We start from the raw sequence: 9154 nt of genomic DNA on the forward strand, positions 1-9154 counted from the left end.
CCCTTTAAAAATGACAGCCATCCCCACATCTTACTTCCTGTGACGCGGCTGATGTGATCAAGTCCCTCCCATCAGGTGGGACAACCACAGCAAGAAAAAACTGCTGAAGTAGGCGAGAGATCTGCCGTGGCACGAGGTTATATAGGAATCGACAGTAGGGGGGAGAGAGGGGGGGGGGAAAGGAGGCGGGGCAGAAAGTGGACCCCGTAGCAGCACCCAGGTCACTGGAGTAAAGTGGGCCACCACTCATTGATCCGTACATTTAACTCGATGAGTCGATTCGATTCCGTGCCCCGTTGGGTCCTCCCCACTTTTGTGCTTTTGGGTGTGCTGGGTTTCAACATAATTCCCGATCCATTGTGAATCTTCCCCCATTTCAGCACTCCGATCTACATCCGACAGGAGATGATAAACCGCAGGGAGAGGGAGTAAAACCTAATCGCCAGGTAATTGGAAAAGTCGCCCATTGTCTCGCGGATTTGCATGATTGTACGATGGATGGGGCAGAGGAACGTGCTACAGGGACACGCCCTGAGGAATGCAGGCATCGGCCTTTGGATGAAAAACTTTTATTTTTCAGTAATTCAGTGGGCAGTGCTCTCACTGGCAGCTCATTCTCAATTAATGTGGGTGATTCACCACGTGTTTGTGCCACATTTTGTATCTGAGTTGAGTCCATTTTTGTTTCCTTTCCTGTTTCTCTACTCCCTCCTGGTATAGCCGGGTGGGGGTATCGAAGGGGGAATGGGCAGATTGTGTTTAACCTTGAGTTTGTCGTGGCATGGGGTGCTGGTATGATTCCGCTCTTGGCTTCCACACCCTGAAATTCCAATAATTACCTGTCTTTGTGTGCTGTGGTTGCCTCGGATTGGTGTGCCACTCTCTCGCTGGATTGTTACCTTGCCATCTCTGCGTGTAATTATGTTGGTAGTTCGTGGGTGCTTGCTCCTCTCTGAAAAAAAAATTCCGCAGACTACCTACTGGATCTCCTCTCTGTTTCAAAGAACAAATTTGACCTCAGGTCTTCGCTCATTTACCAGCTTCACATTCCCTATTGCCGTACAAAAACTGGAGGAAGGGCCTTTGCTATTGATGCCCCCAGGGTCTGGAATGCTATTGCCAATAAACTGCAACTTGAATCACTACCTATGAGATCTTCACTCAAAACTGCTCTAGAGGAGTTGTACAACCCTAGCTGCCACTGCTATTCAGTGGCCTAAAATATGGCTCTAGATTTTGGTGTTATAATTTATTTATGTAGTTTATTGTTAAAAATTCGGTCACAGTCCCTATGATCACTGTTACATTGAATTTATGGCTTTTATTTTGGTGATTTCGAAAAGTTTTTTTTTTGTTTTGGCCATGTTTTTGTTTATTGTAGTACGGAGTTAGACTGATGGCTTTAATCTTAGTTGTCTTGTGGTTGTTGTTGTTGTTATTTGACTTGCATCCCACTGGGATTTTTGCACACAGCGTTGGTGTACGGTGCTATTTCAGGAATATTTTGATATTTTTTTCCTGTATTTTCTGTTTGCACAGTCACATAATCACTTTAAGATGTTTTCTTGTTCATGTTTTTTGTTTGTTGCGGTTGCACCCGATTCAAGAGCCGAATAGCTCACAGGGCTATACCAAATAAATGAACTATGAACTAACTAACTCTATTGTGGGGCTTGGTGTGAGGTGCTGTAGCTGCTCACGTGATTTTTACTTCCCTCTAGATGGCGGGGTGCATTATCTCTCTCCCTGTGTTTTGTCCGAATTATGGCTCCTAATTCTATATAGCCATGCCGTGTGAACCCTATTCTGTATGTGGTGTAAGGAGGCCGTCTCTGGGTCCAAAACCATTCCCACAATTTCTGTAATCTCTGAACTCAAGGATTAAAAAAAGCAATCTTGAACATTTTGTCAGGATTAAAAAAAACAATCTTGAACATTTTGTCACCTTCGTGGTATTGATCAACATCACCTGCGTAATACACTCCTCGTTTACGCACTGGGACATAAATTTGGCAGCATTAAACCCCTCAGTGTTGAATATTCTCCAAACTTCGTAATCACTGTTAGGCTGAGTTTTTTTAAAATAGTTCCTAACCTTGTATGGTAGCGACTTTACCCATGGTATAGAATATTCATGTAACCTTCTTTACAGCACTTGTTTTCTCGTCCAACTTCCTCAGACCTCTAATCATTGCCTCCACTTCTACTGTTGTGATATGAGTGTATGTCTCTGTTCCTATTGTGTGGATCAAAATAGGGGATTCTGACGAGAGCTTTCTCCGTCAATTTAAGAGTCTTACTACTGAATGAGTATTCGGAAAGTTGGTCGTTGTGAGAGGAGTCAGTGTCAGATGAGCTATCACTCAAACTTTGCCGCTGCTTAACATAACTTCTGTAATGTATTTTGCGCCTGTGTTGTGGGTATGAACGTAGAGCGAGACTTCTCCTGGAGGCAATGCGTTTATTACAATAAACGATAACAACACCAATAGCCGTAACACGACTGGTGTCTGTTAAAAACACTGCTGCAGTCAATCACAGTTGGTTTTGAGTGATTACATTGGGGTGGGGGGGGAGGGATGGCAAGTGATGGGTGATGGGAGGAGACAAGGGACGCAACGTGACCGTCCATGTACGAGGATAAGAGTTGCCATCTGTGACGTACACAACCTGGGGACACATCATGGGAAGAAGGATCTCTCAAAACCCGAAGAGGGGAGAACTACATGGAAACGCATTGTCTTGAGCAATGAATTAGCACAAGGGGACGAACAGGGGTTGGAGTCATGTTCTTCGTATGGTCGACGTTTATGTAGAGCAACAACTATATTGGATTGAGGTGGTTGAGCCAGATCATTGTGTAAGAAGTAGAGTTGGTGCATCGCTGTGATGATGCCTCCGAATTTGTGAATTGGACATTGAGTTTTCATATATTCCATAGTCTATTCAGGCTTGGAGTTAGGGATAGGGCTACAGATTTGCTGCAGAAATATTTTTCAGAGCGTCAGTGTTTGGCACTACATGTAGGGCAGTTTCACATATTAGGCAAACATCACAATTTCAGCATCATCTTAATTTTATATATTTATATGGGATATAATATAGAAGGTAATTATTGCTTTAGAAATGACATTATTCACACAGATGATTTCTATCTGAATCTCTTGGTTGAAATACTTTGCCCAAGGTAAGATAACTGTGCGATTATGGTAATGAGTATCCACGTCCGTCTGAGACCGTGGAACTGCCCTCCAACACTGCCGCTCACATCAGGGGACGTAGGAACGACTATGGTTGCTGGCTTCACCGTGGCCAACTAGTTTATTGATGGGCATCTCCTCCTTGCCATCCTCCTAAATTTCCACCACCATCACCACCTCCACAACCTTGTGCTTGTCGCCCCCAACTCAAACTCAGTGCAAACCCCTTGGAGGGCTGGCATTACCCAAGGGACACAGAACTCTGCCTCACATTTGGTTTCTAGAAGCTCCGCAACAGCCACACTGTGGATGTAGACAGCCCTTAGCATTATAAATGTGAGCCACTCGCGTGTCCAAAACACTCAAAAGAATTGAGACGAGGCGATAGTATTAGATACAAATATTTATTATTAAAACGCGATGCCTTGTAAAGAAGGGGAGGTGCTGGTGGGGGTGGGTGGTGCTGGAAGTGTGGGGGGCTGTGAGATGCTCAGAGGGTGTTCGAGGCCTGGGGGGGCAGGTCTTGGGAGGCTTCTTGAATGCCGGGCTCCAGTGAGCAGCCAGAGATGTCCTCTTCCTCCTCAACCGTGACAAGCTGTGGACATACTGACCCATTAGACACTACACACAACTCAGTACTTCTACCAGCTCAACTGGGATTACACACAACAATCAGCACCCCCTACTGGCAGACAAATGCCAATTGCACACCAGGTGCTGAGTCACCTTGTGCCCACAGGACATCTGTCATTGGGCGTGCCCTTTCACACGTGTTGAGATGAGATGTGATGTAAAGCGCTCTGAGATGCCCCGGTGTACAGAAAGGTGCTAAATCATTCTCATCGTTATCACTGTGTCCAGCAATAATGAAATTGTCTGTATTTGTAAACGGGGACCATGACGGCTTAACGTGATGGTTAGACCAGCTCATCATTATCATAATACACTGAATCGTGTGTGCATGAATCTATTATTTACGTTAAACGCAAATTATATACGTGTGTGTGTGTGTGCGATGCGCGAGTGCTGTGCACTCACCTCCACCTCGCTCTGCAGATGCTGCTGCTCCGAGTGTGCACTCTGCTCGTTGTCGCGGTAGGGCGCCAGCTCAGCGTGCAGCTCCGCCACTACACGTTGATACCAGTGAATCTCTGCCTGCAGAGATTCCAGTTGCCAGTTCCTGTCAATGAGCTGCGTGGGCCACGGGCAAATGGCGGCAGAGGGACACAGGAAAGCATTTTAACGACTGCGTGAGGTTATTGCAGAACATACAGGTATAATAACACACACAACCAGGATCTTTATTTATAATTGAGTAATGTAATGACCTACGAAGCTCTTTTACACAGATGTCCATAGACCACCTTTGACCAAATAAACCGAAATGCATCCAATCATCTCAGATCTTGGAAGAAAAGCATGGTTGAACTTCAAATGCTTGGATGGGCAACCACCATCAATACAAACCAAGATAACACCTATAAAAGCATGATGAAGACCGCTTGTGTTGCAATCGAAACGTCGTGGGTTTTTTTATATTATTAAAAAAAAGTACGTGACTTTACCGAAAGAATCAAGAATATGAATTCCTGCAGTCACGAAAGTTTTATGTTAAACATTTTTTAGGAATTAATTAACTCAAAATCTGGATTAAAATAATAGATTAAGATCGCTTCCCAACCAAAAAGAGGGAGGGGATGGAGATGCATGTAGCAGAGGGGAGCAGATGGTCTAGTAGTCGTAGGTACTTCTACTAGAGGTGGGATGGTGGATCGTAACGTGGTACAGTCCTTAAACAGAGAATGCTCAGTAACCTAGTGCGCATCCATTCTGTACAACCATCAGTGTGAAAAATAAGTGTATACATACAGTCCTCGACTTAGGAACACCATACTTACGGAGACCCGACTTACGGATACCCGAGTTCCGAATCTGTTTCTATGAAATGTATTAATTTTTGGATACCATTGACTTTAAAACGCGAACTTGCACTTCCAAACTGAACCACAGAACTATTTTGTTCAGTGCTGCGATCCTCCACAAGATGTCATGAGTCAGCCTCGTGCACGCGCACATGTGCGTATATGTGAAAGTGATTGTGTGGGGAGCGGTAGTGTTGCAGTTCACGCGCTGCGCTACAAACCCACCGACCCAAGTTCAATTCCAACTCACGGCCAACACCAGTGACGATTATCTGAACCATTCCTGGGCCTCCCGTAGGTCAACTCGGCCTCAAATGAGCACCTAGCGCGCTTTATAAACATCACCACTCGGGACACAAATGCAGCTGGGTGTGGTGCTGGCACACAACCCCTCGCATGCCGTGCTGGCTTTCATAGGCTATCGCTAACAGCACGTGCCCCAACAGCCTATTACAGCTACACGGTGGATCTTTGTGCGGATCGGAAGTGTAGCGGTGAGCACGCTTGTGATTTAAAAGCGGTGAGTGAAAAAAATATATTTTTACTACATTTTATGTATTACTTACGATACACTATATTTTTAGTGTTAATGCAAATGTACATGATTTCTTATTTACGAGTTTAACTCTTTTGTTGAACCTTAACACATTTTATAACACTGACAATATGGGAATTTAAATATCGCACATTATTGTATTCCGACTTACGAACCGTTCCGACTTATGAATGGGCCTCAGGAACTAAATGCGTTCGTAAGTCGAGGACTGCCATATTATTGATATATTTGTCTATTATACTGTGTGTATTATTAGTTGTTTATCATGTAAAATTAGTTTACACTTGAAAAATATTCACCATAAATCCGGTATGTGGGGAAAAAATATTGATAGAGTATGTGTAGTGGCATAGCGCTGGCTGCTGGTAAAAAAGGGTAATTGCGGTGTATGGTAGTACCCACGTCAGCAGGCCACGATAGACACGAGAGGGGGACATCTAGGGGAAAGGTCACAGAGGGGGGGCCATCGGGAACCCGCTAGTAGGTTCCAGAGAGGGGGCGTGGCCGTGGCGGAGCGAGGCCACGCTGAGAGTATAAGAAGGGCCCCTGTGAGGGACCTTGTGGCTGTTGCTGGAAGTGGGATCCTCGTCGTGCTGTTCGTATATATAAGATAGTCGTCGTCACCATCTCGTCATCGTCGTTGTCGTCTCGTCGCTGTCGTCTTGTCGCCATCGTCGCTGCCGTCTTCACTCGATATTACGCTGCTAGATAGGTGTTCGCTGTCTCCGTTCAGTGCTGTCAGTGTTAGATGGTTAGTGTTTTGTATAGGCAAGCAACGGTAATAGTGTGTACCCACGTAGGGTGTCTGTATTATCCCAATGGTGCTCGTTAAATAAAAGAAGTGCCTAAAAGTCTTACTGTCTCTGAGTTAGTCACTACACATGTACACATGAAAGTGACTACTGTAGTCAGAGATGCAAACGCTTGGGCGTCATCTGGTGCCTTACTGTCGCCATCCAGCGTAAACTATTTGGGTCTTTATAGTAAAGTTCGTAAATCTCAAGTACGCTATGGCAAGGTACCACAGTACATAACATGCGATTGGCTATCAATGACTTGAGTACGTTAATAGTGAAAGTACGTACAACGGGAGAGCGTAAATAATGGTATTGCTGTATATATCTGCGTTTGTGCCATGCCGGATTTCATAGGTGCTCGCTAACAGCACTTGCTCACCTTCGCCTCACTCTGCTGGTGCAGCACTTGCAGATCCTGGAGCTGACAGTGAATGCTCTGCAGGTTTTCTTGGCATGGCGCCAGCTCAGCGTGCAGCTCTGCCACCACACGCTGGTAACCCAAAATCCCCACCTGCAGGGATCCCAGGTGCTCATTCTTTTCGATGAGCTGCATGGGCCACGGACAAACGGCAGCAGAAGGACATGGCTAAGCATTTTAACGACTGCGTGCAGTTGTTAAAGAACATACAAATCCAACAAACACATACAGAACCAGTATCTTTATTTTAAATGAAGGAATCTGATAAGCTATGAAACTCTTTTTCACAGATGTCCATACACCACACCACCTATGACCAAATGACCCGGAATGCACCCAATATTATAAGATCTTGGAAGAAAAGCAGGGTTGAACTTTTATGGTACTTGGATGGGTGACCACCATCCATACAACCCAAGATAACACCTATAAAAGCCCAGATATATGGATTAATTAACCCAAAAGCTACTTTAAAATGTCCGATTATAATTGCCTCCCAACCAAAAATAGGGAGGGGATGGAGATGCACGTAGCAGAGGGGAGCAGATGTTCTAGTAGTAGTAGGTACTTTTACTAGAGGTGGGATGGTGGATTGTAATGTGGTACAGTCCCTAAACAGAGGATACTCAGTAACCCAGTGCGCATATACACATCTGTGTGAAAAATAAGTGTATATATAGGCAGTCCTCAACTTACAAACACCTGCACTTACGAACCTGCTTCCATCAAATATATATTTTATAACATTGACTTTAAACGCGAACTCGCACTTGAAAATTGAACCGCGTCACTATTTTGTTCAGTGGAGCAATCCTCCGCGACATGTAATAATTCAGGATGGCGCTTGGAGCAAGTGTTTGCCTATAAGTGTGTGTGTGCACGCGCACGTGTCTATGTGTATGAAAGTGAATGTGTGGGGAGCAGTAGTGTAGCGATTAGCCTTCAAAAGCGGCGACCCGAGTTCGATTCCCGTTCATGGCCAACACCAGTGACGATTATGTGAACCGGTCCTGGGCGTCCCCTAGATCGACCCAGCCTCAAATGAGTACCTGGTGCGATGTGTAAACACCACCACTGGAGAGACAAAGGCAGCGAGGCATGGTGCTGGCCAAACACCCCCTTGTGTGCCATGCCGGCCTTCATAGGTGCTGCTCACTAACAGTACTTTCCCCAACAGTCTATTAAGGCTATACGGGGAGTCTTTGTCTGCGACGTGCGAATGCAGTGTACTCACCTCCGCCTCGCTCTGCTGGCGCAGCATGTCCAAATGCTGCAGCTGTGAGCGTCCGATCTGTGCGTTTTCGCGGTACTGCTCCAGCTCTGTGTGCAGCTCGGCCAGCATACGCTGATACCAAAGAATCCCCGCATGCAGGGATCCCAGCTCCTGGCTCCTCTCGAACAGCTGCTTGGGCCACAGGCAGAGGGACAGAGAAAAGCATTTTAACGACTGTGTGCGGTTATTGTAGAACATACAGATGCAACAACAGACACATTTAGAACCAGAATCTTTATTCATATTGGAGGAGTCTGATGAGCTGTGAAAATATTTTTCACAGATGTCCATACCCCATGTTTGACCAAATCACCCAGGATGCACCCAATCTTGTCAGACCATCATGCACACAACCCATGATTACGCCTATAAAAGCCCACATATATGGATTAAGTAACCCAAAATCTGCAGTAAAAGGTCAGATTAAAATCGCTTCCCAAACCAGGACAGGGAGGGCATGGACATGCACGTAGCAGAGGGGAGCAGATGGTCAGACCCTACACAGCCTGACGACTCAAGTGCTGTGTCACGGTCAGACCTGGGCCGTTCCGGGGCCAGGAGAGCCTGGGTTCTCAGCGGCCGTGGGAACGAGGCTGGGAGCATTACCTGACGCAGAGTGTCCTCATTCTCAGCTTGGGACGTGGTCAGCTGATCCTGCAGCGCCGACAGTCCCTGTTGGGGGGTGGAGAGCTCCGGCTGGGCACTGGCGCGCTCCGCCTCACTCGCTGCGAGCTCCTCCTTGCTCGCCTTGAGCTCCTCCCTCAGCCGAGTGATTGTGTCCTCGTCCTCCTGAGCCTTAATACAGGCAACGTTCGTTTTACCATCGTAATCATCACCATCATCATCATGAACAGCCATGATCCGTCCACCGCTGAATGTGTTTTTGTGATACTGCTGGATGAAAGTTTCCCTGAGCCATACCGGTCATGGGAATTAATTGATCATACTTCATCACACTGGTCAGCACGAAGTGGTACACCCAAGACTG

The 9154-nt window shown here is 46.1% G+C and overlaps 1 long non-coding RNA gene across 1 annotated transcript; it reads right to left on the reverse strand.

Moving 5' to 3' along the window:
* Positions 1 to 3590: 3590 nt before the first annotated feature.
* Positions 3591 to 4385, reverse strand: LOC142905792 (uncharacterized). The gene is made up of 2 exons (XR_012929800.1): positions 4239 to 4385; positions 3591 to 3795 (listed from the first exon to the last, which is right to left on the reverse strand). It is a non-coding gene; the product is annotated as an uncharacterized LOC142905792 (long non-coding RNA).
* Between the last annotated feature and the right edge of the window lie 4769 nt (positions 4386 to 9154).

The sequence above is a fragment of the Petromyzon marinus genome, chromosome 59 (assembly GCF_048934315.1).
Source record: "Petromyzon marinus isolate PM22_M1 ecotype Great Lakes invasive population chromosome 59, UKy_Petmar_22M1.pri1.0, whole genome shotgun sequence".
Lineage (NCBI taxonomy): Eukaryota > Metazoa > Chordata > Hyperoartia > Petromyzontiformes > Petromyzontidae > Petromyzon > Petromyzon marinus.